The sequence below is a fragment of the Cryptomeria japonica genome, chromosome 4, assembly GCF_030272615.1.
Source record: "Cryptomeria japonica chromosome 4, Sugi_1.0, whole genome shotgun sequence".
Taxonomy (NCBI): Eukaryota; Viridiplantae; Streptophyta; class Pinopsida; order Cupressales; family Cupressaceae; genus Cryptomeria; species Cryptomeria japonica.
The window spans coordinates 599,251,127-599,258,260 of NC_081408.1; positions in this window are offsets into that span (position 1 = coordinate 599,251,127).

The window sequence follows — 7,134 nt, forward strand, 5'->3', positions numbered from 1 at the left end:
TCATCGTCAACCTGGTCATGACACTGAAAAGTGTTATTCCTTAAGGAGTAAGATTTAAGACTTGATAGATAACAATACCATATATGTGGCTAGTGTGAATGATAAAGGAAATATATCAGTAGCTCCTCCTAATCAAAATCTTCAAATTTTCACTGATCCTTTACCTTCCCATTCCACTAATGTGCTTAAGACTGATCGTCTTGCCTTCTCTCTTGATGACATTGGCCTTGAGTCTAGTAATGTGGTGAAGCTTATTGAAAAAACCAAACCTCCTATGGACTTATGCATTACCTTTGATCCTAGTGAGACCATTGAAGCACCTGATAGACCATTATATATCACTATGAGAATCAAAGGCATACCCTCTCTAGGGGTGCTCATTGATCCATCTTGTATGGTTAATGTGACAACTGAAGAATTTATTTATACTTACAATTACATCAAGTGACATGTGATAAATCTGATGTGGTGATTAAAATATTTGATCACTTATCTTCGCTTGCTATTGGTTCTATCACACTTCCTATTGAGGTTGGCACTAAATGCTGAGATATTGTCTTTGCTATCATCCCTACATCCAATCAATTTTGTGTGAAGTTGGGACATCCTTGGCTCTCTTCCATAAAAATAATTGCTCCTACTGTTCATAAGTGTTTGAAATTTCCTCATGGTGATAAAATCATAACTATTAAACATAGCACGTATCAACCTACGGTGAGGAATGGACATGTTTGTCTTGAAATTTTTTTGTCTGAACGATTCCAACCTCTTAAGCCTAGAAGTGATGTTTTTTTTTTAATCTTATCAAAGATGGAAGAATGAGATGATTTTATCCTTGAGTAAACCTAGAAATCCAACACTTAGTCTTCCTTCTAGCAATGACCATATTCCTTCCTCAAAGGATACTCTCCCTCTTCCTGCTAAGGATAAACATATTATTCCTCTTAAGGATGGACATATTCCTCCTCCTCATGATGAGCCTGGTCTCCTTCCTACACCCTCTATTTCTCCTTTATATGGTGCGTTCTTGCCTCCTAGATCTTACAAATACTATTTTTCAAACAACAAGACCTTCTCCTATGCATCCTTCCTTGAAAGAAGAAAAGATGCCTATGTCTATTGATCCTAAACCTTCACAACCTTCCGCTAAAACTAATTGAAACTGTTGTGCAAGAGAACACTGACAAAGATGTCATGCTAGAGTTTGTGAACTTGCTTCTCCAAAGACACCAATTGTTGACATAATTACATTTGCTCAACCTTCTCCTAACCAAGAGGTTCAACCTAATTCTCCAAGACAAAAAATGATTCAAAGAAATTATGGTTCAAGTTCTATTCCTATTAGATCTCCTCTTTTTATTAATGTTGATGATGAAATAGATGAGAATGTTGTTCATGATGAGAATCTTGATGCTAATATTTTAGATAATGAATATGAATATGTTGATTTTGACAATGATTTATCTAAACAATTTTCAAAAGCATTAATATTAGCTCCTAGTAATAGACAAAGTGATCCATCATTAGAGCATGGTCCTTGTTGGAGACTTGTGATAGATCCATCTATTATGCTTGATGTTTCTCCTCTTGCATGTTGTCCACCTTTCCAAAATAATTTTCAATGAGATGGGGAGGTGGATGACTTGCTTGATTAGCTTCATTTGTGTCATAGACTCTCTCTCTCTCTCTCTCTCTCTCTCTCTCTCTCTCTCTCTCTCTCTCTCTCTCTCTCTTGTTTGAGAGATTCTTATATTTGTCTCTCACTTCTTCTATTTGTTGTCCCTAGTGTTGTCTACTTGAGGATGATGCAAAGTATTGAGATCTCTTTTGGTCTCTCCCATATTGACTCAAAAGACACGTGCCCTTCTTCCATGGTGGTTTTTCTTTCTTTAGGGAATGAGGACAATTCTATGCATATATATATATATATATATGATATACATTATTTATCATAAAAAGCATATTGATCTCAGAGTTAAGTGAAACCATTCCTTGTTTTATTTTTGTCTTGTGATCATTATCCTTTGATTTGTCCTTTTCTTGGGGGCACATTATTCTGATAACGTGCTTGTCTTTTTGGGTGCATCCCAGCTTAAAGTAATTGCTCCTGATCTGAGGCATACACAATTACTTTAACGTGGGAGCATATAGTCTGCTTGATGATCTCTCTTTTGCATATCTCGATACTTAAGTTACTTAGCAAATTTAGTCTTTTGCTTCATAATTTTAGTATCTCATAGTAAGATAACCTTGGTAGTTCATAGTCATGGTTCTCTCTTTCTCTTTCCCTCATGATCTCCCTTTTATCTTGTCATTGAAGTTGTAAGATCCTAAAGTCTATTAGGGGCTTGGTGTATCTTGCCTTCTTGGTGACTTGGTGAAATTTTTTATGTGAACCCTTGTACTTTACCACTTGAGTATGATTGACTTCATACTCCCACTAAAGTGGGGGCTAAATGTAGCATCCTAAAATTTCACCCTTGCACAATTTTGACTACATGGGTCCCTACCTTAGCATTTGCACCCCTAGGCCTGATTGGGGCCTAATTCTGCTCATATTACTTAGGAATGACATTATTTTTTACTTTTGCATCATCTAGGTACCTTGTCCTAGCCCCAAATTGGGGTAGGACTAGGGTGCCATGCCCTAATCCTAATTAGCAATAGGGAACCACACCCTAGTCCTCCCTAATTGAGCCCTATTTCAAAACCTCTTCCCTATTTAAAAAATGAGTACGATTCCTAGCTCCATGTTAGCTCATGTCGAGAAATTAGCAAGTTTTACGATGGGCAAGTATAAAAGGAGGCTTTCCCCTCTCATTTTGATGTGGATGAACAAGAATACACACATGAGATCAAAAATTCAAGCAATTGAGCAAGTAATTGATCTTCCTTCAAGCCTTAGATCAGCAAAAAAGTCAAGATTCAAACATTGAAGTGGATATTTATATCATATTTTATCAAAGACTATGAAACCCTGATCCTATGTGGAGACAAACAAAACTTCATGTATAGAGTTATATAATTTGGTTTTCAGTCATTATTCAATATCTTCATTTACAACAATTCAATTATCATTTATCTCTATTTCATGGTTAATTCCAAAACTGGGGTTTGACTTAGGTAAGCCCCTATTCCCAACCTATTTCTCTTTCTTTCTATGTGCAAGAAATAGGTATGGAGTTGTGATCTTTAGAATAGGCATTATTTGTGTTACCAGATTTTTACTTACAACTCAATCATGTAGAGCATATTGCTTTGAATTGAAAGAAGAAGAGGTACATTTCTTAATCTTTCCTATATTACATTCAGGGGCATAAACAAAAATCAAAAGATTACATTAACAAATTATTGCATTTATACAAGTGCATGAAACATAGGAAGGATTTATACAAATCTTTTATGTATAAAGAAGTAGTCTTTATTGAATGTGAGAATGCACATTGTCTCACACAAGCCATGAGACTAACTCTACTTATTCAATAAAAATGAAGAAAAGCATATACATGAATAAGTAAATGAATGTAAATGTGCATATAAGGAGAGAGACCAATCATTGTCTAAGAATGACTGGTTTAGGTTGTGTTGTCTTGTGTTGTTGTTGTTCGAGTTGTTTGTGTCCCTCCTAGCTTCATTTTTCTCCTAGTTCCTACATCTGACAAAAATAACGATGTTAGAGCAATCCTCTAAGTAGTGAAAGATCTCAAACATTATATGAACATGTTAGAGTTATCTTGTATTAGCTAATAATTATTTATTTAATTATTAGTCTATTAAACTCTACGCTTAAGCTAAACTTAGACATTTAATAAATATTATAGATATTTAATAATTATTCTAATTATTAAATACACATTATCCCTTTAGGGTTTCTTTAGGGTTGCACACCTTTAGGGTTGGTATTATCCTTTTATAAGGATTGTATTGTACTTGTTCATTAAATTGATTCCCTTTCTGAATGATAATTTTCTTCTTTAGAGCATTTATGCTTTTTTGCTTTATGTGCCTCCATTCTTCTCTTATGACAGGTATTTGCATGCAGGTGTTCTTGGGATCTTTGAAGTTGTATTTCCTCAACTTATTCATGGTATCAGAGCCTACATCTGCTACTGCTTGTTCCTGATTTTTCAGAAGATTTTTTGGAGGGTTTCAAGTTTTTTCAGAGTTATTTATTGGATTTGGGGTATTTGTTTTCTTTTTTTATCATTTTGGGCTCAAACGGACCTCATTGTTGAGCTCAGAACGCCCCAAAAACCCCCTTTCCATATAGAATTTGTCAAATTTGGGTTCTGAAATTTTTTCTTTGGTTTTGCCTTTTTTTTTGCACGATTTTCGAGAAATTTGTCAAAAAAAATATTAACAAATCAGAGCAGTTTGGGCCAAAACAGACCTCACCGTTGGCTTCCGAAGAGCGTTTCCATTCATTTTGATATATAATTTGACCTATTTCGGTGACAAGTGCATCTGGGCCATGATTTTTTCATTGGCATGCTTTACAAGGCACAAAAATCCGTATGGTTGTACCTGCAAATGTGTTAGAAAATTTTCGTCAAAAAAAAAAAATAATAATAATTTTTAAATTTTTTTATTTTTTTTTTACCCTTTTTATGCCCAAAAAGAGGGGTTTTTTTCTTTTGGCCATATCTTGGGCATACGGAGTCATTTTTTTGAAAACAAATAGGCGTCGGTAAGCTGGTTCTGAGTCGGACCTCGTCATGTTGGTAGTTTTTTCAATTTTTCTGTTTGACTGTGTTTTTTCCACTCAAAGTGGGGTCTCTTTTTTGCACTCCGGGAGCCATAGAAGGAGCATCCGAACTTTGTTTTTCGAAAAATTTATATCGTTGGAAAGCTTGTTTTGTGCACTTTCCAGCCATATGAGTTTTATTTCTAGATTCTGCTCCATGCATATTTTATTCAATTTTTTCTTTTCAGCACTATGGTGGATATCTTGGTTGTTTCAGGTCCTGGGATCTCTTTTATGAGTAGGATGTCTCTATTTTGGTTCTCGTTTCTATTTCCAGTCTTCTTATCATTGTAGCTTGTATTTATGCAAACACACTGAGATAAAGTGTCATCATGCATTATTTACATCGAATCTTGTTTTAGGGGTCCCACAGATACTGAGAGGGGGGGGGTGAATCAGTATCTAACCGGTAATAAGAATTTCTTAAGTTAAAACATGCAGAACATAATATAACAGTGTACCGGTATGCAATAAATAATGCAATAAACAGAATCAAGAATATCCACATGAAAAGTACACCATAACACAAGATGTTAACGAGGAAACCCGGTGTGGGAAAAACCTCGGTGGGATTTGTGACCCACAATATTCACTCACTGGCCAATAAGAGAATATTACTTAGAATAAGGGCCTGCACATGCAGGAAGGCCAACTGCCTAGAGCTCACTGCTCAATGGGAAGTCACACTGACTTACAATAAGGATTATACTAATCCAATAACTTGTACTGCTTTACAATAGCATCTTTAATGCCAAATTCAGTACCGGTTCCTGCTCTGTTCTTTACATATACCCCTTGACCTATATTTTGCACATTAGGTCTGCCTAATATTTTCTTTTATGCTCCTACATCATTATTACAAATGTCTATAATGATCTCCTTTATATATAAGAGTCATTTTACAATTTGCCAAGTCGGCTTACAATAATAAACAAAATATTGTATAACAAAAATCTTGTCGGCCTCAGTGCCGGTATACTTTGTTTCTTCTATGCCGGTGCCGATGTAGAGTGTGATCTGCTGATGCCGGTGCACTATCTTGTCGGTGTAATGCTTTGTCGATATAATGTCTTGTCGGTGCCATAGGATTGCAAGGTTGCCATCAATGACAAAACCTTCAATCACATACAATGTCTCATTGGAGTGTGCATATGCCAACATCTTGCACCTCTTGTATCTTATTGTACATGCACTACTTATAAAGTGTCATGGGGGGGTTGATGTTTGCCTTGTTTGCCATCTACCGTTGTCCAGTGAGTGTTCCTTCCATGACATTCATCTCATGATGTGTGTCAAGTGATTGTTCCTTCCACGACACCATGTACTTTCTCTGCACCCTCGATGTTCCTGGTTCATTGTCATGCAGTTCTTGTTGGTCGTTCTTTTCAATGTTCCTGTCCCTCTCCCTTTTCAGCATTATGGGGAGGTTTGTCCTATTGGTTCTAATGCTTCCTTGATTTGATTGATCGGCTCTTCAGGCTTTGGTGTCTCATGCCATCTGTATCTTCGAGTTCAGTTGTTTGCCTTTGTTTGCCATTTGATTCGAATAGTGTCATTTGAAGGCACTCATGCAGATTATAGTCTTCTCTACCTGGTCATGTTCTATTTTAGTGGAGGTTCTTCAGATCAGTAGTTACTCTTCGGCAATGTTTGCAGCTATTTCCTGCTTCAGTGGTGTTCTTGCTTTTCCATCTCTTTTTGGAGTAGAGTTTTTTCCCACGTGGTTTTCTCTATTTCTCTAGTTCATAGAGATCCGGTTGTGATTGGGTACCTCATCAGGCCTTGTTGTCAGGACCCAAATTTGCCTTCATCATGTAGTTGCATTTTTTGCTTCATGCATTTAGTTTTTTAGCTACTCCCTAAGTTCATCTTAAGGGGGGGTGTTAGAGTTATCTTGTATTAGCTAATAATTATTTATTTAATTATTAGTCTATTAAACTCTACGCTTAAGCTAAACTTAGGCATTTAATAAATATTGTAGGCATTTAATAAATATTGTAGGTATTTAATAATTATTCTAATTATTAAATACACATTATCCCTTTAGGGTTTCTTTAGGGTTGCACACCTTTAGGGTTGGTATTATCCTTTTATAAGGATTGTATTGTACGTGTTCATTAAATTGATTCCCTTTCTGAATGATCATTTTCTTCTTCAGAGCATTTATGCTTTTTTGCTTTATGTGCCTCCATTCTTCTCTTGTGACAGGTATTTGCATGTAGGTGTTCTTGGGATCTCTGAAGTTGTATTTCCTCAACTTCTTTAGAACATATACCTATGCATGTGTAAGCTAATATCCAAATGCATTGAACACATGCAAATTTTAGGTGTCTAGGAAAACAACTAAGCCATCATACACATCTAAAATATGTATTTGTTTTTCTAACTTG